The following is a 22,139-nucleotide window of genomic DNA, read 5'->3' as shown; positions in this document are numbered from 1 at the left end:
ACCACGGCTAGGTACGCAGACCACGGCTAGGTACGCAGACCACGGCTAGGAACGCAGACCACGGCTAGGTAAACAGACCATGGCTAGTTACACAGACCACGGCTAGGTACGCAGACCACGGCTAGTTACGCAGACCACGGCTAGGTACGCAGACCACGGCTAGGTACGCAGACCACGGCTAGGTACGCAGAACACGGCTAGGAACGCAGACCACGGCTAGGTAAACAGACCACGTCTAGGTAAACAGACCATGGCTAGGTACACAGACCACGGCTAGGTAAACAGACCACGGCTAGGTACCCAGACCACGGCTAGGAACGCAGACCACGGCTAGGTAAACAGACCATGGCTAGTTACACAGACCACGGCTAGGTACGCAGACCACGGCTAGTTACGCAGACCACGGCTAGGTACGCAGACCACGGCTAGGTACGCAGACCACGGCTAGGTACACAGACCACGGCTAGGTACACAGACAACTAGGTAAACAGACCACGGTTAGGTAAACAGACCACGGCTAGGTAAACAGACCACGGTTAGGTAAACAGACCACGGCTAGGTAAACAGACCACGGCTAGGTACACAGACCACGGTTAGGTACACAGACCACGGCTAGGTAAACAGACCACGGCTAGGTAAACAGACCACAGCTAGGTAAACAGACCACGGCTAGGTAAACAGACCACGGCTAGGTACACAGACCACGGTTAGGTACACAGACCACGGCTAGTTACAAAGACCACGGCTAGGTAAACCAGACCACGGTTAGGTACGCAGACCACGGCTAGTTACACAGACCACGGCCAGGTAAACAGACCACGGCTAGGTAAACAGACCACGGCTAGGTAAACAGACCACGGTTAGGTAAACAGACAACGGCCAGGTAAACAGACCACGGCTAGGTAAACAGACCACGGCTAGGTAAACAGACCACGGCTAGGTAAACAGACCCCGGTTAGGTAAACAGACCATGGCTAGTTACACAGACCACGGCCAGGTAAACAGACCACGGCAAGTTACACAGAACACGGCCAGGTAAACAGACCACGGCTAGGTACAAAGAGAACATGTTTCCAGGCCATGAGGTTTACAGCTCTGAGACACAGATATGATATTGATTCCCTCTTGGTCCCTCTTGTGTCGGTAAGGTGTGGTCTCTCCTCCTTGTCTTAGGGATCAGTAAGGTGTGGTCTCTCCTCCTTGTCTTAGGGACTGGTAAGGTGTGGTCTCTCCTCCTTGTGTTAGGGACAGGTAAGGTGTGGTCTCTCCTCCTTATCTTAGGGACCGGTAAAGTGTGGTCTCTCCTCCTTGTCTTAGGGACCGGTAAGGTGTGGTCTCTCCTCCTTATCTTAGGGACCGGTAAGGTGTGGTCTCTCCTCCTTATCTTAGGGACCGGTAAGGGGTGGTCTCTCCTCCTTGTGTTAGGGACCGGTAAGCTGTGGTCTCTCCTCCTTATCTTAGGGACCGGTAAGGTGTGGTCTCTCCTCGTGTTAGGGACCGGTAAGCTGTGGTCTCTCCTCCTTATCTTAGGGACTGGTAAGCTGTGGTCTCTCCTCCTTGTCTTAGGGACCGGTAAGCTGTGGTCTCTCCTCCTTGTCTTAGGGATCAGTAAGGTGTGGTCTCTCCTCCTTGTCTTAGGGACCGGTAAGCTGTGGTCTCTCCTCCTTATCTTAGGGACCGGTAAGCTGTGGTCTCTCCTCCTTGTCTTAGGGACCGGTAAGCTGTGGTCTCTCCTCCTTGTCTTAGGGATCAGTAAGCTGTGGTCTCTCCTCCTTGTCTTAGGGACTGGTAAGCTGTGGTCGCTCCTCCTTGTGTTAGGGACCGGTAAGGTGTGGTCTCTCCTCCTTCTTTTAGGGACCGGTAAGGTGTGGTCTCTCCTCCTTATCTTAGGGACCGGTGAACTGTGGTCTCTCCTCCTTGTTTTAGGGACCGGTAAACTGTGGTCTCTCCTCCTTATCTTAGGGACCGGTAAGCTGTGGTCCCTTCTCCTTATCTTAGGGACCGGTAAGGTGTGGTCTCTCCTCCTTATCTTAGGGACCAGTAAGGTGTGGTCTCTCCTCCTTGTCTTAGGGACCAGTAAACTGTGGTCTCTCCTCCTTATCTTAGGGACCGGTAAGGTGTGGTCTCTCCTCCATGAGGAACAACTTACATTAAAATGAACATGTGGTAGTTGTTTGTGTCTCAGGCAGGGAGAGAAGAAAGCAGCTCTGTTCCATAGGCCTTGAGTGAAGTATCCGTTAGCTACGGTGTTCACTTTTAGCAACATCTACATTCAGACTTCCCTCTGACACAAAATGTATACACAGCAATCCTACTGCCCTGCTCCAAGCACCACGTCAAATTCAAACATTTCATGAGAAGCCCTAGAAAACAGAGGATTTGGATTGGGCTCTAAGTACCTGAGAAGAGTTTACAGTACGGGATACACATGAGCGGGAAAACATGTTAGTCTCCTGAGTTTAAACAAAACAAACACTTCCTTCTGTTCGTTCCCACGCGGGGTACTAAATGTCCAAGCTGTACCGTGTCAAGGGCCTGCGTACCAAATGGTACCCTTTTCCCTATGTAGTGCACTAATCCTGATAGGGCTCTGGTCAAAATGAGTGCACTAGACACTGAGTGGGCAAAACATTAAGGTCAGTTCAGGTGAAAACTATGACCACTTATAGATGTTACTTGTTAAATCCACTTCAAATCAGTGTAGATCAGAGCATGTGTGCCCGAGTTAAGCAGTCGGAAATCCCTCATCACTCAGCTATAACCCTCTCCACTTCCTGTCAACCACTCAGCTATAACCCTCTCCACGTCCTCTCAACCACTCAGCTATAACCCTCTCCACGTCCTCTCAACCACTCAGCTATAACCCTCTCCACGTCCTGTCAACCACTCAGCTATAACCCTCTCCACGTCCTCTCAACCACTCAGCTATAACCCTCTCCACGTCCTCTCAACCACTCAGCTATAACCCTCTCCACGTCCTCTCAACCACTCAGCTATAACCCTCTCCACGTCGTCTCAACCACTCAGCTATAACCCTCTCCACGTCCTCTCAACCACTCAGCTATAACCCTCTCCACGTCGTCTCAACCACTCAGCTATAACCCTCTCCACGTCCTGTCAACCACTCAGCTATAACCATCTCCACATCCTGTCAACCACTCAGCTATAACCCTCTCCACATCCTGTCAACCACTCAGCTATAACCCTCTCCACGTCCTTCCAACCACTCAGCTATAACCCTCTCCACGTCCTGTCAACCACTCAGCTATAACCCTCTCCACGTCCTGTCAACCACTCAGCTATAACCCTCTCCACGTCCTCTCAACCACTCAGCTATAACCCTCTCCACGTCCTCTCAACCACTCAGCTATAACCCTCTCCACGTCCTCTCAACCACTCAGCTATAACCCTCTCCACGTCCTGTCAACCACTCAGCTATAACCCTCTCCACGTCGTCTCAACCACTCAGCTATAACCCTCTCCACGTCCTGTCAACCACTCAGCTATATCCATCTCCACATCCTGTCAACCACTCAGCTATAACCCTCTCCACATCCTGTCAACCACTCAGCTATAACCCTCTCCACGTCCTTCCAACCACTCAGCTATAACCCTCTCCACGTCCTGTCAACCACTCAGCTATAACCCTCTCCACATCCTGTCAACCACTCAGCTATAACCCTCTCCACGTCCTGTCAACCACTCAGCTATAACCCTCTCCACGTCCTTCCAACCACTCAGCTATAACCCTCTCCACGTCCTTCCAACCACTCAGCTATAACCCTCTCCACGTCCTGTCAACCACTCAGCTATAACCCTCTCCACGTCCTCTCAACCACTCAGCTATAACCCTCTCCACGTCCTTCCAACCACTCAGCTATAACCCTCTCCACGTCGTCTCAACCACTCAGCTATAACCCTCTCCACGTCCTGTCAACCACTCAGCTATAACCCTCTCCACGTCCTCTCAACCACTCAGCTATAACCCTCTCCACGTCCTGTCAACCACTCAGCTATAACCCTCTCCACGTCCTCTCAACCACTCAGCTATAACCCTCTCCTTACTCGCAGGGGAGAAAATGCTCCAAAAACACCATTTAACCAACACCATCTATTGTTGTGACTACCAGGACCTACCAGTTAACCAACACCATCTATTATTGTGACTACCCAGACCTACCATTTAACCAACACCATCTATTATTGTGACTACCCAGACCTACCATTTAACCAACACCATCTATTATTGTGACTACCCAGACCTACCATTTAACCAACACCATCTATTATTGTGACTACCCAGACCTACCATTTAACCAACACCATCTATTATTGTGACTACCAGGACCTACCATTTAACCAACACCCATCTATTGTTGTGACTACCAGGACCTACCATTTAACCAACACCATCTATTATTGTGACTACCAGGACCTACCATTTAACCAACACCATCTATTATTGTGACTACCAGGACCTACCATTTAACCAACACCCATCTATTGTTGTGACTACCAGGACCTACCATTTAACCAACACCCATCTATTGTTGTGACTACCAGGACCTACCATTTAACCAACACCATCTATTGGTGTGACTACCCAGGCCTACCATTTAACCAACACCATCTATTATTGTGACTACGAGGACCTACCATTTAACCAACACCCATCTATTGTTGTGACTACCAGGACCTACCATTTAACCAACACCATCTATTGGTGTGACTACCAGGACCTACCATTTAACCAACACCCATCTATTGTTGTGACTACCAGGACCTACCATTTAACCAACACCCATCTATTGTTGTGACTACCAGGACCTACCATTTAACCAACACCATCTATTGGTGTGACTACCCAGGCCTACCATTTAACCAACACCATCTATTATTGTGACTACCAGGACCTACCATTTAACCAACACCCATCTATTGTTGTGACTACCAGGACCTACCATTTAACCAACACCCATCTATTGTTGTGACTACCAGGACCTACCATTTAACCAACACCATCTATTGGTGTGACTACCCAGGCCTACCATTTAACCAACACCATCTATTGTTGTGACTACCCAGACCTACCACTTGGATTTGAGGTTATTGAAACCAAACCATATGATTTGAGTGAAAAGTACATTAATAAACAACATGAAAGGGTGAGTGTAAGAAGCGCTTATCATTTCAAATAGGCTTCATGACATATTAAAAACAGCATGTAAACACTCTGAATAGGTCAGGAGCCATGTTCCCTCTCCGCTGCGTTCACTAGCCCCGAGTCTGCTGCCACACAGAAATATCAGCCCACAGAGAGAAGCACGGAATTGAACTTCACTCAGCGTTCAACAGCAGTGGTCGAGTGTCCGATCTGCATTTCTAGTTGATCGCCAAACATTTCTGTAATAAAGCCTCGTGTTGCTATTTTGTACAATTCGTCTCGGGATATTAAACGGTAGGTGCACCCGATTCAGCTGCCCTGTGCCTACGGGTAGGCTAAATGTTGCCATGTTGAGCCATTTCATGTGTCTGATTGACACACTCTGCCTTCTCGGCGGGCCCAGAGAGCAAATCAAGTGCACTATACATCTACCGCTGGCCAATCGGATGGCTCAGATTACCGTGCCTGCAGTCACGTAGCAGCCATTAAAAAAAAGTTACAGCCAAAATGATACTGTAAGATTTCACAACGTTTAGATCCATGACTAGAGAAAGACTGTCAATGAATACAGCAACAAACTGCTGTTTTTATGAGTGAGTTCATGTTTAAGTTCTTACTCAGCACTGTCAACAACTTAGTATTCAACACTTTTATAAGCCATAAAATGAGCGCTGTTCCTATTTCCACTCAGCGCTACAACAAGCAGTGCAGCAGTAATGGATGAGGAGGAACATGTATCTATAGACGTTGTTGCTGTTAGCAGCTTTGGGGTTTTATATCCAGGAATATTTCACTGGCTCTGTTCATAGGAGTAACAATATTTCTGCATGAGGCAGAAATACTGCGGTGCGACTCGAGTTTCGCCATCATCTGGAATACGGTGTCCCTATTTTGGTCAGAGTCAGCGGAGGAAAGGGAGAGCGGAGGGACGTTGAGAGACCGACCCTCGGTCTGCTGCTCTCTCCCTCCGCTGAGACTGACCATCAGATGCAGGCACCATCAGCCCAGTAAAATAAAAATAAAAAGCTAATTATGTAAATGGTATGCTCACTCAGCTGTGCCTCACAAGTAACAAAACAACGGATCTATTAACGGTGTGATCAGATCATTTAGCCCAAACAACTACCTCTTTCCCTACTGTATTTAATTTATTTATTTATTTTGCTCCTTTGCACCCCATTATTTTTATTTCTACTTTGCACATTCTTCCATTGCAAATCTACCATTCCAGTGTTTTACTTGCTATATTGTATTTACTTTTCCACCATGGCCTTTTTTGCCTTTACCTCCCTTATCTCACCTCATTTGCTCACATTGTATATAGACTTGTTTATACTGTATTATTGACTGTATGTTTGTTTTACTCCATGTGTAACTCTGTGTCGTTCGTTGTATGTGTCGAACTGCTTTGCTTTATCTTGGCCTGGTCGCAGTTGTAAATGAGAACTTGTTCTCAACTTGCCTACCTGGTTAAATAAAGGTGAAATAAAATAAATAAAATATAGTCTACCTCAAATTCTGACCAGAGTCCAACCCTGAAGACCAGAGTCCAACCCTAAAGACCAGAGTCCAACCCTAAAGACCAGAGTCCAACCCTAAAGACCAGAGTCCAACCCTAAAGACCAGAGTCCAACCCTGAAGACCAGAGTCCAACCTTGAAGACCAGAGTCCAACCCTAAAGACCAGAGTCCAACCCTAAAGACCAGAGTCCAACCCTAAAGACCAGAGTCCAACCCTAAACACCAGAGTCCAACCCTAAACACCAGAGTCCAACCCTAAAGACCAGAGTCCAACCCTGAAGACCAGAGTCCAACCCTAAAGACCAGAGTCCAACCCTAAAGACCAGAGTCCAACCCTAAACATCAGAGTCCAACCCTGAAGACCAGAGTCCAACCTTAAACACCAGAGTCCAACCCTAAAGACCAGAGTCCAACCCTGAAGACCAGAGTCCAACCCTAAAGACCAGAGTCTAACCCCTAAAGACCAGAGTCCAACCCTGAAGACCAGAGTCTAACCCCTAAAGACCAGAGTCCAACCCTGAAGACCAGAGTCCAACCCTGAAGACCAGAGTCCAACCCTAAAGACCAGAGTCCAACCCTAAAGACCAGAGTCCAACCCTAAAGACCAGAGTCCAACCCTGAAGACCAGAGTCCAACCCTAAAGACCAGAGTCCAACCCTAAAGACCATAGTCCAACCCTAAACACCAGAGTCCAAACCTGAAGACCAGAGTCCAACCTTAAACACCAGAGTCCAACCCTAAAGACCAGAGTCCAACCCTGAAGACCAGAGTCCAACCCTAAAGACCAGAGTCCAACCCTAAAGACCAGAGTCCAACCCTGAAGACCAGAGTCCAACCCTGAAGACCAGAGTCCAACCCTGAAGACCTGACTCACCTGACTCACCTCAAGTCCCAGTTCTAGTACTACGACACTGCTGGGCGGGGCCTAGGGAAGCAACGTACAAAGTTGAACCAACATGTTTCTATAAACAGAGACTATAACTGTGTTCCACACCTCCTTCCTCATACCATAGGCCACCTCAGAAAGTCAGTTGACAGGTGACATAAATGGACAATACTTCTGGTGGTATAAACACCCATAACCTTCTCACTTCATATCTTCATACCTGCAGCCAGCTGTTGTACCTCAATGGCATCACAAACCAATTCAATACGAGGCCATAACTCATCCCTTAAAGAAAGATAAAGGCCATAACTCATCCCTTAAAGAAATATAACAAAGGCCATAACTCATCCCTTAAAGAAATATAACAAAGGCCATAACTCATCCCTTAAAGAAAGACAAAGGCCATAACTCATCCCTTAAAGAAAGACAAAGGCCATAACTCATCCCTTAAAGAAAGATAAAGGCCATAACTCATCCCTTAAAGAAAGATAAAGGCCATAACTCATCCCTTAAAGAAAGATAAAGGCCATAACTCATCCCTTAAAGAAAGATAACAAAGGCCATAACTCATCCCTTAAAGAAAGATAACATAGGCCATAATTCATCCCTTAAAGAAAGATAATAAAGGCCATAACTCATCCCTTAAAGAAAGATAAAGGCCATAACTCATCCCTTAAAGAAAGATAAAGGCCATAACTCATCCCTTAAAGAAAGATAAAGGCCATAACTCATCCCTTAAAGAAATATAACAAAGGCCATAACTCATCCCTTAAAGAAAGATAAAGGCCATAACTCATCCCTTAAAGAAAGATAATAAAGGCCATAACTCATCCCTTAAAGAAAGATAATAAAGGCCATAACTCATCCCTTAAAGAAAGATAACAAAGGCCATAACTCATCCCTTAAAGAAAGATAACAAAGGCCATAACTCATCCCTTAAAGAAAGATAATAAAGGCCATAACTCATCCCTTAAAGAAAGATAAAGGCCATAACTCATCCCTTAAAGAAATATAACAAAGGCCATAACTCATCCCTTAAAGAAAGACAAAGGCCATAACTCATCCCTTAAAGAAAGATAAAGGCCATAACTCATCCCTTAAAGAAAGATAACAAAGGCCATAACTCATCCCTTAAAGAAAGATAATAAAGGCCATAACTCATCCCTTAAAGAAAGATAAAGGCCATAACTCATCCCTTAAGAAAGATAAAAGCCATAACTCATCCCTTAAAGAAAGATAAAGGCCATAACTCATCCCTTAAAGAAAGATAATAAAGGCCATAACTCATCCCTTAAAGAAAGATAAAGGCCATAACTCATCCCTTAAAGAAAGATAACAAAGGCCATAACTCATCCCTTAAAGAAAGATAATAAAGGCCATAACTCATCCCTTAAAGAAAGATAAAGGCCATAACTCATCCCTTAAAGAAGGATAAAGGCCATAACTCATCCCTTAAGAAAGATAAAAGCCATAACTCATCCCTTAAAGAAAGATAAAAGCCATAACTCATCCCTTAAAGAAAGATAAAGGCCATAACTCATCCCTTAAAGAAAGATAAAGGCCATAACTCATCCCTTAAGAAAGATAAAGGCCATAACTCATCCCTTAAAGAAGGATAAAGGCCATAACTCATCCCTTAAGAAAGATAAAAGCCATAACTCATCCCTTAAAGAAAGATAATAAAGGCCATAACTCATCCCTTAAAGAAAGATAAAGGCCATAACTCATCCCTTAAAGAAAGATAAAGGCCATAACTCATCCCTTAAAGAAAGATAAAGGCCATAACTCATCCCTTAAAGAAAGATAAAGGCCATAACTCATCCCTTAAGAAAGATAAAGGCCATAACTCATCCCTTAAAGAAGGATAAAGGCCATAACTCATCCCTTAAGAAAGATAAAAGCCATAACTCATCCCTTAAAGAAAGATAATAAAGGCCATAACTCATCCCTTAAAGAAAGATAAAGGCCATAACTCATCCCTTAAAGAAAGATAAAGGCCATAACTCATCCCTTAAAGAAAGATAATAAAGGCCATAACTCATCCCTTAAAGAAAGATAAAGGCCATAACTCATCCCTTAAAGAAAGATAAAGGCCATAACTCATCCCTTAAAGAAAGATAATAAAGGCCATAACTCATCCCTTAAAGAAAGATAAAGGCCATAACTCATCCCTTAAAGAAAGATAATAAAGGCCATAACTCATCCCTTAAAGAAAGATAAAGGCCATAACTCATCCCTTAAAGAAAGATAACAAAGGCCATAACTCATCCCTTAAAGAAAGATAATAAAGGCCATAACTCATCCCTTAAAGAAAGATAAAGGCCATAACTCATCCCTTAAAGAAAGATAAAGGCCATAACTCATCCCTTAAAGAAAGATAAAGGCCATAACTCATCCCTTAAAGAAAGATAAAGGCCATAACTCATCCCTTAAAGAAAGATAAAGGCCATAACTCATCCCTTAAAGAAAGATAAAGGCCATAACTCATCCCTTAAAGAAAGATAAAGGCCATAACTCATCCCTTAAAGAAAGATAAAGGCCATAACTCATCCCTTAAAGAAAGATAAAAGCCATAACTCATTCTGCAACCTACAATGGATGTGTATATACTGGCTACTTATAAACTCATAACTCCATCCCCCTACCCCAAAATGCACAGGGTGGCATAACCTGTCATCCTGACCTTAATTACCATTGCAGAATAACATTAATGATTCCATTCCTAAATGATTCAGGAAGTCCTGGTTTCAGATTGGCATTTCTGGTGCTTTGGAAGCTTTTTAACTACCAACACGCTCTGTGGACTCCAACCGAACCCGTAGGGGACGGATGTACTGTGGCTGCTTGGTTGAGCAACTGCTTGAGCTCAAATCTGACAGGCACTACTGGCAACAAGGCCTGCGTTCAAAATGGCACCCTATTCCCTATATAGCGCACTACATTTGGTCAAAAGTCGTACGCTATGTAGGGAATAGAGTAATGTTTGAGACAAGTCAAGGACGACACAACACTGAGACAGGGTACAGAGAACTAGAACAATATATTATTTTATGAGTGTTCAGGGAAAACAGGCTATATTGGGATAGAGGAATAGACACCTGTGAGAATTCATTCGCCATTAGTCAAGGCAGACGAGCTAAAATGATCACAAATGAATATAGGGGATTTGCAGCCTTCGACACACAGCTTCTAGTCTTTCCATGGAAACCATCCTGAATAATGCAAAGGAAGGGAACAATGACCAAATGTGGGTTGATATGCAGACTCAATGGATTCTCTCTCGTCGGCTATTCGGCTATTCTCAAAGCTATTTCAGAAAGATACACTACTTGTGCTTCTACACCTGCATTGCTTGCTGTTTGGGGTTTTAGGCTGGGTTTCTGTACAGCACTTTGAGATATCAGCTGATGTACGAAGGGCTAGATAAATAAATTTGATTTGATTTGATTTGATGATTTGTGTGGTGAGTTGGAGTGTAAGAGGGGATTTCAACGGAGCAACAAACTGCTGAATATGATCAGTGTATACAGACAGCTAAGGTTGATGTTTCACTGTTAGGATCTTCTGTACAAAAGAGGATGATTACGATAGAGGAAACAATGTCTAGATTTAACTTTAGCCTGCAGCTAAAGTGCTGAGAGAAGGACAGTGTACCGTCTAGCCAAACTCTCAAGTACTTGTATGAGGTGACTACCTCAAGCTCTAAACCCTCAGAGGTAGTAATCACACCTGTGTAGAGAGGGACATTCTTCTTACCAAACCACATTACCTTTGTTTTGGAGGTTCAGAACAAGGTTAAGGGCAGAGAAAGGTTGATGGACACTAAGAAAGCTTTGTTGTAGAGTGATTAACACAACATCCGGGGAGGGGCCAGCTGGGTATAAGACTGTATCCTCTGCATATAAATGGATGAGAGATCTTCCTACTGCCTGAGCTATGTATATTTATGTATTTATTATGGATCCCTGTTAGTTCCTGCCAAGGCAGCAGCTACTCTTCCTGGGGTTTATTATGGATCCCCATTAGTTCCTGCCAAGGCAGCAGCTACTCTTCCTGGGGTTTATTATGGATCCCCATTAGTTCCTGCCAAGGCAGCAGCTACTCTTCCTGGGGGTTATTATGGATCCCCATTAGTTCCTGCCAAGGCAGCAGCTACTCTTCCTGGGGTTTATTATGGATCCCCATTAGTTCCTGACAAGGCAGCAGCTACTCTTCCTGGGGGTTATTATGGATCCCCATTAGTTCCTGCCAAGGCAGCAGCTACTCTTCCTGGGGTTTATTATGGATCCCCATTAGTTCCTGCCAAGGCAGCAGCTACTCTTCCTGGGGTTTATTATGGATCCCCATTAGTTCCTGCCAAGGCAGCAGTTACTCTTCCTGGGGGTTATTATGGATCCCCATTAGTTCCTGCCAAGGCAGCAGTTACTCTTCCTGGGGGTTATTATGGATCCCCATTAGTTCCTGCCAAGGCAGCAGCTACTCTTCCTGGGGTTTATTATGGATCCCCATTAGTTCCTACCAAGCCAGCAGCTACTCTTCCTGGGGGTTATTATGGATCCCCATTAGTTCCTGCCAAGGCAGCAGCTACTCTTCCTGGGGTTTATTATGGATCCCCATTAGTTCCTGCCAAGGCAGCAGCTACTCTTCCTGGGGTTTATTATGGATCCCCATTAGTTCCTACCAAGCCAGCAGCTACTCTTCCTGGGGGTTATTATGGATCCCCATTAGTTCCTGCCAAGGCAGCAGCTACTCTTCCTGGGGGTTATTATGGATCCCCATTAGTTCCTGCCAAGGCAGCAGCTACTCTTCCTGGGGGTTATTATGGATCCCCATTAGTTCCTGCCAAGGCAGCAGCTACTCTTCCTGGGGGTTATTATGGATCCCCATTAGTTCCTGCCAAGGCAGCAGCTACTCTTCCTGGGGTTTATTATGGATCCCCATTAGTTCCTGCCAAGGCAGCAGATACTCTTCCTGGGGTTTATTATGGATCCCCATTAGTTCCTGCCAAGGCAGCAGCTACTCTTCCTGGGGTTTATTATGGATCCCCATTAGTTCCTGCCAAGGCAGCAGCTACTCTTCCTGGGGTTTATTATGGATCCCCATTAGTTCCTGCCAAGGCAGCAGCTACTCTTCCTGGGGTTTATTATGGATCCCCATTAGTTCCTGCCAAGGCAGCAGCTACTCTTCCTGGGGTTTATTATGGATCCCCATTAGTTCCTGCCAAGGCAGCAGCTACTCTTCCTGGGGTTTATTATGGATCCCCATTAGTTCCTGCCAAGGCAGCAGCTACTCTTCCTGGGGTTTATTATGGATCCCCATTAGTTCCTGCCAAGGCAGCAGCTACTCTTCCTGGGGGTTATTATGGATCCCCATTAGTTCCTGCCAAGGCAGCAGCTACTCTTCCTGGGGTTTATTATGGATCCCCATTAGTTCCTGCCAAGGCAGCAGCTACTCTTCCTGGGGTTTATTATGGATCCCCATTAGTTCCTGCCAAGGCAGCAGCTACTCTTCCTGGGGTTTATTATGGATCCCCATTAGTTCCTGCCAAGGCAGCAGCTACTCTTCCTGGGGTTTATTATGGATCCCTGTTAGTTCCTGCCAAGGCAGCAGCTACTCTTCCTGGGGTTTATTATGGATCCCCATTAGTTCCTGCCAAGGCAGCAGCTACTCTTCCTGGGGTTTATTATGGATCCCCATTAGTTCCTGCCAAGGCAGCAGCTACTCTTCCTGGGGTTTATTATGGATCCCCATTAGTTCCTGCCAAGGCAGCAGCTACTCTTCCTGTGGTTTATTATGGATCCCTGTTAGTTCCTGCCAAGGCAGCAGCTACTCTTCCTCGGGTTTATTATGGATCCCCATTAGTTCCTGCCAAGGCAGCAGCTACTCTTCCTCGGGTTTATTATGGATCCCCATTAGTTCCTGCCAAGGCAGCAGCTACTCTTCCTGGGGTTTATTATGGATCCCCATTAGTTCCTGCCAAGCCAGCAGCTACTCTTCCTGGGGTTTATTATGGATCCCCATTAGTTCCTGCCAAGGCAGCAGCTACTCTTCCTGTGGTTTATTATGGATCCCCATTAGTTCCTGTCAAGGCAGCAGCTACTCTTCCTGGGGTTTATTATGGATCCCCATTAGTTCCTGCCAAGGCAGCAGCTACTCTTCCTGGGGGTTATTATGGATCCCCATTAGTTCCTGCCAAGGCAGCAGCTACTCTTCCTGGGGTTTATTATGGATCCCCATTAGTTCCTGCCAAGGCAGCAGCTACTCTTCCTGGGGTTTATTATGGATCCCCATTAGTTCCTGCCAAGGCAGCAGCTACTCTTCCTGGGGTTTATTATGGATCCCCATTAGTTCCTGCCAAAGCAGCAGCTACTCTTCCTGGGGTTTATTATGGATCCCCATTAGTTCCTGTCAAGGCAGCAGCTACTCTACCTGGGGTTTATTATGGATCCCCATTAGTTCCTGCCAAGGCAGCAGCTACTCTTCCTGTGGTTTATTATGGATCCCCATTAGTTCCTGTCAAGGCAGCAGCTACTCTTCCTGGGGTTTATTATGGATCCCCATTAGTTCCTGCCAAGGCAGCAGCTACTCTTCCTGGGGTTTATTATGGATCCCCATTAGTTCCTGCCAAGGCAGCAGATACTCTTCCTGGGGTTTATTATGGATCCCCATTAGTTCCTGCCAAGGCAGCAGCTACTCTTCCTGGGGTTTATTATGGATCTCCATTAGTTTCTGCCAAGGCAGCAGCTACTCTTCCTGGGGTTTATTATGGATCCCCATTAGTTCCTGCCAAGGCAGCAGCTACTCTTCCTGGGGTTTACTATGAATCCCCATTAGTTCCTGCCAAGGCAGCAGCTACTCTTGCTGGGGTTTATTATGGATCCCCATTAGTTCCTGCCAAGGCAGCAGCTACTCTTGCTGGGGTTTATTATGGATCCCCATTAGTTCCTGCCAAAGCAGCAGCTACTCTTCCTGGGGTTTATTATGGAACCCCATTAGTTCCTGCCAAGGCAGCAGCTACTCTTCCTGGGGTCCAGCAAAATTAAGGCAGTTTATACAGTTTATAGAATACATTCACAGATTTTACACACTGTGCTATGTTGTATTTTATTTTTGTATATGCAAATTGCCATCATACAAACTGAGGCAGCAGACTTTGTGAAAATGTATATTTGTGTCATTCTCAAAACGTTTGGCCACGACTGTAGAAACATCAAGGATAATCAATGGAAACAGAATGCACCTGTCTCATAGCAAAGGGTCTGAATACTTATGCTAATGAAGCATATGTTTTTTATTGTGTGTAGAGGGGAAAAATCTATTTAATCCATTTTAGAATAAGGTAATTATTATCAGCAACGTAACAAAATGTTGAAAAAGTCAAGGGGTCTGAATGCTTTTCTGAAGAGACTGTACATCCTCATCTGACTTCGGTGCAGGTCATGTTGTTCTTCACATTACCGTCTCTTGCTTTGTAAACATACACTATATCAATTAAATCAAAGTTTGTCACTGGATACGGAAGGTCTAAACAGCACAGTGAAACAGTTACTGGCATATTTGCATTGCAGCAAAATTGAAACAGAAAGTGTCCAGATAACAACTATTATATATATATATATATATATATATATATATATATATACAGTGGGGCAAAAAAGTATTTAGTCAGCCACCAATTGTGCAAGTTCTCCCACTTAAAAAGATGAGAGAGGCCTGTAATTTTCATCATGGGTACACTTCAACTATGACAGACAAAATGAGAAAAAAAATCCTGAAAATCACATTGTAGGATTTTTAATGAATCTATTTGCAAATTATGGTGGAAACTTTTTTGCCCCACTGTATGTATATATATATATATATATATATACAGTTTAAATAGTTTATCATCATTAGCTGACACTTACCCAGACACACTTGTCTAAATTGATGGGTTACTATTGTCTAGACGTGTACACGTTTATGAAATACAATAAACGGCTGTAATCACCCCCAGATACACCCCCAGACACACCCCCAGACCCCAGACACACACCCAGACCCCAGACACACCCCCAGACACACCCCCAGACACACCTGGCTAATTTGATGGGTCATGTAAACATCTGCCGAAAGTGGAGTCTTTTGTTTAGACAGTTAGCTAGTTAAACGATGAACCGGGGTAATCCCAGCTCATACTCATACCAATACAAACTGATTGTCATAGCTGTAGTAAGAATCTGTAGGTAGCTAAAGCTAACCAACTAGCTTTAATGTTAGCTAGTTAGCTAACATTAGGCTATAACTAGCAATGCAAATGGATTTCTGATTCAAATCATATTACTACACAGATCATACACGTAGCGTTACCTAGCTAGCGAGCCAGCAAGCTAACATTGGCTAGCTAGCTAACAGTACGCTTTAACTTTGACAGAATCACAGACTGGAACCGTTTATCTCCGTTTTGTTTGTAGCTACTTCTTGTTTGGCCAGCGTTGTGTCAAGTCACTCTGGTTTATACTGACCGTGGCGTGGGCAGAAAGTAGCCAATCACAACTTTTCCCCAACTGATCTGCCTATAGTACCTGCTAAATTCAGGGTATCAATGTTATTGAGAAAAAGTAGCACAACTTTTGAAATTCTCGATGGCTAACCGTACATCATTCAAAAAAGCCACGGTAGATAATAATAACAATAATCAACACACCCTGAGCAGTTCACGTTATAGACAGAAGCATGCTACATGGCAGACCAATCCAAACCCATCTCCCAGCATGTCTAGCCCAACCATTATCTCAGCCAATCATGGCTATAGGGAAGGTTATTTTTCTGTGGCTAAACCAACTAGGCCCCTAATTTAACAATTGTATTCGTATTTACAGATAGAATACAAGTTTGTTATTAAGGAACATGAAAGTTCACATGTTCCAGAAGGCATTTCTGGCACAAAAAAAATCATAGTTACATTTTTTAAATAATAAATAACATTCAAATGCCTCTCCTGTGAAGTACGAAATATGCCTAGCTTCCTGAAACAGGTCACATATTGTACGTTTTGCTGAATCGTAATATAAAACGTTTTGCAAATTTATAACATATTGGACATCTTTCAAATTCGTAACATATAATATGAATTGTAATTGGTAACATATCCTACAACATGGAAAAGGGTGATTGATACATACCATACAAAACGTATCATACTAAAGAGAGTATCTCGGATTTAAGTGCAGAACAATACGAAACGCTCTGAGACCGGGGTTGGTTTAGATGGAGTATTCAGCTGTTTTGGCTGCCAGAGCCAGTTAACCTCTGAAAATAATAGACAGTATAAGGTCCTTAGACCTTATTAAGGAGTAACGGTAACGTCAGGCTCCTTAAAGAGTACATATTGGGCTACAGTAGGCCTGCCAGATAAAATAGAGCCAACTACACTGAATACAAAAACAACCGGTAACTTAAATCAAACGCTTTATTGGTCAGCTAACACTTGATGAGGTATTGAAATCAGACCGTTAGGACTACCCATTTGACTAGTTATACGGTACAGCGAGAAACAACACAGGTAGCGCTCTAGCCAAATCACAAGCGCATCACATTGGAATAGTTCAAAGCCAAGGGAAATCGACCATACCTTAAATTCCTACTTGAACCTTCATATTAGCCAGGTTGTCGTCCTTTCCTCGCCGTTATGTCGGCTACACGTTTTCCTCCCTGTCTGCTTGAGCCAGCTGCACACGGGGTTAATCCGAGTTGTGACCGGTTCACAATCCCAGGACAGTAGTTCGTTAATTGGTTTAATAGCTGGCTGGCATTCAAGCAGCCGGGCAATGTTACAACCGGCCGTTACAATGTATTCGAAAGAAAGCTATAGCCCCCTGCGCACACACTGGTTGAATCAACGTCGTTTCCACGTCATTTAAATACAATTACATACAATATTGAATAGATGTTAAATTGACGTCTGTCTCTTCTGTTTTATGCAGACAACCTGTTATGTATTAGATTAGATAGTGAACTATGAGCGCTCCTCGTTCTTCATAATGGTGGTGTCAATACTGTAAACTCAGCCGTCGGTGTTCCTACAGTTGATAAGAGCCGGTGCCGTCCGTGCCATGTCAATCCAACGACTGTTTATGCTCGACTGTATTGCGATACTATCCTCATAATATCATTCGGTTGCAGCCCCCATGGTTTTCCACTGTCTTCTTGCCTGTGACCTGCTTGAGTTGCTCATTCTGCACAGTTCGGTTTCTCCGTGTCCCGCCTCCGCCCTTGAACTAGTTAGTTTACTCTACTCAACACTTCAATCACCTGCGGCTCAGTCGGAGCGCCTTCTGCCCGCAAACAATTTCATAATATTGTAATCCAGGTTTTGGCTATGAATGCAATTGTAGAAATACTGACAACAACAAAAAAGCATTGGCGTATTGTAGATATGACCACATTTTGATTGTCAGCAATGCTTCTTTTTTTAACCCACTTTGTGGTACTCTATTATAATGAGCTCGTCATTAATTGCACGGCAGCGGGACTACAGGAATACAGGAAGCCATAGTGGAACCACATGTATAATCCTACCTGTCAGTTATAGCAGACAGGAATTACAGGAAGCCATAGTGGAACCACATGTATAATCCTACCTGTCAGTTATAGCAGACAGGAATTACAGGAAGCCATAGTGGAACCACATGTATAATCCTACCTGTCAGTTATAGCAGACAGGGATACAGGAAGCCATAGTGGAACCACATGTTTAATCCTACCTGTCAGTTATAGCAGACAGGAATACAGGAAGCCATAGTGGAACCACATGTATAATCCTACCTGTCAGTTATAGCAGACAGGAATTACAGGAAGCCATAGTGGAACCACATGTATAATCCTACCTGTCAGTTATAGCAGACAGGAATTACAGGAAGCCATAGTGGAACCACATGTTTAATCCTACCTGTCAGTTATAGCAGACAGGGATACAGGAAGCCATAGTGGAACCACATGTATAATCCTACCTGTCAGTTATAGCAGACAGGAATACAGGAAGCCATAGTGGAACCACATGTATAATCCTACCTGTCAGTTATAGCAGACAGGAATACAGGAAGCCATAGTGGAACCACATGTTTAATCCTACCTGTCAGTTATAGCAGACAGGAATACAGGAAGCCATAGTGGAACCACATGTTTAATCCTACCTGTCAGTTATAGCAGACAGGAATACAGGAAGCCATAGTGGAACCACATGTTTAATCCTACCTGTCAGTTATAGCAGACAGGAATACAGGAAGCCATAGTGGAACCACATGTTTAATCCTACCTGTCAGTTATAGCAGACAGGAATACAGGAAGCCATAGTGGAACCACATGTATAATCCTACCTGTCAGTTATAGCAGACAGGAATACAGGAAGCCATAGTGGAACCACATGTTTAATCCTACCTGTCAGTTATAGCAGACAGGAATACAGGAAGCCATAGTGGAACCACATGTTTAATCCTACCTGTCAGTTATAGCAGACAGGAATTACAGGAAGCCATAGTGGAAACACATGTATAATCCTACCTGTCAGTTATAGCAGACAGGAATACAGGAAGCCATAGTGGAACCACATGTATAATCCTACCTGTCAGTTATAGCAGACAGGAATACAGGAAGCCATAGTGGAACCACATGTTTAATCCTACCTGTCAGTTATAGCAGACAGGAATTACAGGAAGCCATAGTGGAACCACATGTATAATCCTACCTGTCAGTTATAGCAGACAGGAATTACAGGAAGCCATAGTGGAAACACATGTATAATCCTACCTGTCAGTTATAGCAGACAGGAATACAGGAAGCCATAGTGGAACCACATGTATAATCCTACCTGTCAGTTATAGCAGACAGGAATTACAGGAAGCCATAGTGGAACCACATGTATAATCCTACCTGTCAGTTATAGCAGACAGGAATTACAGGAAGCCATAGTGGAACCACATGTATAATCCTACCTGTCAGTTATAGCAGACAGGGATACAGGAAGCCATAGTGGAACCACATGTATAATCCTACCTGTCAGTTATAGCAGACAGGAATACAGGAAGCCATAGTGGAACCACATGTATAATCCTACCTGTCAGTTATAGCAGACAGGAATTACAGGAAGCCATAGTGGAAACACATGTATAATCCTACCTGTCAGTTATAGCAGACAGGAATACAGGAAGCCATAGTGGAACCACATGTATAATCCTACCTGTCAGTTATAGCAGACAGGAATACAGGAAGCCATAGTGGAACCACATGTATAATCCTACCTGTCAGTTATAGCAGACAGGGATACAGGAAGCCATAGTGGAACCACATATATAATCCTACCTGTCAGTTATAGCAGACAGGAATACAGGAAGCCATAGTGGAACCACATGTATAATCCTACCTGTCAGTTATAGCAGACAGGAATACAGGAAGCCATAGTGGAACCACATGTATAATCCTACCTGTCAGTTATAGCAGACAGGGATACAGGAAGCCATAGTAGAGGAGAGTGGGGTTGGTGAAGTCATTTGACTTGGTAAAACATCTGGATTATTATGATTATTATGAGTTATAAATCTTATAACTGGCTTAAAACTTTTTAAAATTTGATTTTTTTTTCCTTCACAAACTCCATGAAATGATGACCTCTCCCTAAATATATTTGGTCAAATTATTAATTGTGTGTACGGTTTCTCAATAACAAAAGGGTGGATCAATGTACCCCTTTTGGTACAATTTACACCTAAACTTTACTGCCCATTATCAGACAAATGAAGGTGCATTCCACTGAAATACACTGATTTGTCACAATTGGAAACTGACTGGATTTGATCGAGTATTTGTTTTCTTCTTCCTCCAACTCAGAGTCTGGACATTTCATTTCTCTCTTCACATCCAACTAAATGTATTGTTGTACTGGACACAAAAAATTTTAAACACTATAATGTCATATATGCGTTACTCTGGACCCTGATCTCTCTTTTGAAGAACATATGAAGACTGTTTCAAGGACAGCTTTTTTCCATCTACGTAACATTGCAAAAATCAGAAACTTTCTGTCCAAAAATGATGCAGAAAAATTAATCCATGCTTTTGTCACTTCTAGGTTAGACTACTGCAATGCTCTACTTTCCGGCTACCCGGATAAAGCACTAAATAAACTTCAGTTGGTGCTAAATACGGCTGCTAGAATCCTGACTAGAACCAAAAAATGTGATCATATTACTCCAGTGCTAGCCTCTCTACACTGGCTTCCTGTCAAAGCAAGGGCTGATTTCAAGGTTTTACTGCTAACCTACAAAGCATTACATGGGCTTGCTCCTACCTATCTCTCTGATTTGGTCCTGCCGTACATACCTACACGTACGCTACGGTCACAAGACGCAGGCCTCCTAATTGTCCCTAGAATTTCTAAGCAAACAGCTGGAGGCAGGGCTTTCTCCTATAGAGCTCCATTTTTATGGAACGGTCTGCCTACCCATGTCAGAGACGCAAACTCGGTCTCAACCTTTAAGTCTTTACTGAAGACTCATCTCTTCAGTGGGTCATATGATTGAGTGTAGTCTGGCCCAGGAGTGTGAAGGTGAACGGAAAGGCTCTGGAGCAACGAACCGCCCTTGCTGTCTCTGCCTGGCCGGTTCCCCTCTTTCCACTGGGATTCTCTGCCTCTAACCCTATTACAGGGGCTGAGTCACTGGCTTACTGGGGCTCTCTCATGCCGTCCCTGGAAGGGGTGCGTCACCTGAGTGGGTTGATTCACTGATGTGGTCATCCTGTCTGGGTTGGCGCCCCCCCTTGGGTTGTGCCATGGCGGAGATCTTTGTGGGCTATACTCGGCCTTGTCTCAGGATGGTAAGTTGGTGGTTGAAGATATCCCTCTAGTGGTGTGGGGGCTGTGCTTTGGCAGAGTGGGTGGGGTTATATCCTTCCTGTTTGGCCTTGTCCGGGGGTGTCCTCGGATGGGGCCACAGTGTCTCCTGACTCCTGGTTTCTATTGGATTCTATTGGTCTGCTGGTTTCTACTGGTCTCTATTGGTCTCTACTGGTTTCTATTGGTCTGCTAGTTTCTACTGGTCTCTACTGGTTTCTATTGGTCTCTACTGGTTTCTATTGGTCTCTATAGGTTTTTATTGGTCTCTCTACCGGTCTCTCCTACTACTCCACTAGTGTCTCCTTTCACAACGTCTTTAACCGAGGCAGTCTAGATACGCGTTCCGATGATTACATGGCCAAGTTCTGTAGGAGATATCCCGGGGCCAGTGACATCATTCAGGAATCTCATTCTTTACAGTACAGTGCATCACAGTACATCACATCACAGTACATTACATCACAGTACATCACAGTACATTACATCACAGTACAGTACATCACATCACAGTACAGTACAGTACATCACAGTACATTACAGTACATCACAGTACATCACAGTACAGTACATCACATCACAGTACATAACTGTGACCAAATAGCGCAGGAATCTTGTGGACTGTAGGAGTTGGCATATTTAGTATAGAGTAGGCTAGCAGTCAGTCTAAGCAAAAACATTTGAGTGAAAAGCCATTTCTGA

At 44.3% G+C, this 22,139-nt stretch overlaps 1 protein-coding gene across 3 annotated transcripts in view; it reads right to left on the bottom strand.

The window, feature by feature from the left end:
• Window positions 1–22,139, bottom strand: part of pdzd2 (PDZ domain containing 2) — a 157,722-nt gene that overhangs the window by 117,305 nt on the left and 18,278 nt on the right. The window contains exon 1 of one of the 3 annotated variants that reach the window (XM_031816598.1): window positions 17,184–17,790. The exons of the other annotated variants lie outside the window; for them this stretch is intronic. The gene's annotated coding sequence lies outside the window, so the exon portion shown is untranslated. Of the gene's footprint in view, window positions 1–17,183; window positions 17,791–22,139 lie in introns of those variants that run through there. 3 annotated transcript variants of the gene reach the window in all.

The sequence above is a fragment of the Oncorhynchus kisutch genome, linkage group LG3 (genome assembly GCF_002021735.2).
Source record: "Oncorhynchus kisutch isolate 150728-3 linkage group LG3, Okis_V2, whole genome shotgun sequence".
NCBI classification, from domain to species: domain Eukaryota; kingdom Metazoa; phylum Chordata; class Actinopteri; order Salmoniformes; family Salmonidae; genus Oncorhynchus; species Oncorhynchus kisutch.
Note: the sequence above shows the minus strand (reverse complement) of the source record. Positions and strands in the feature narration are given on the sequence as shown.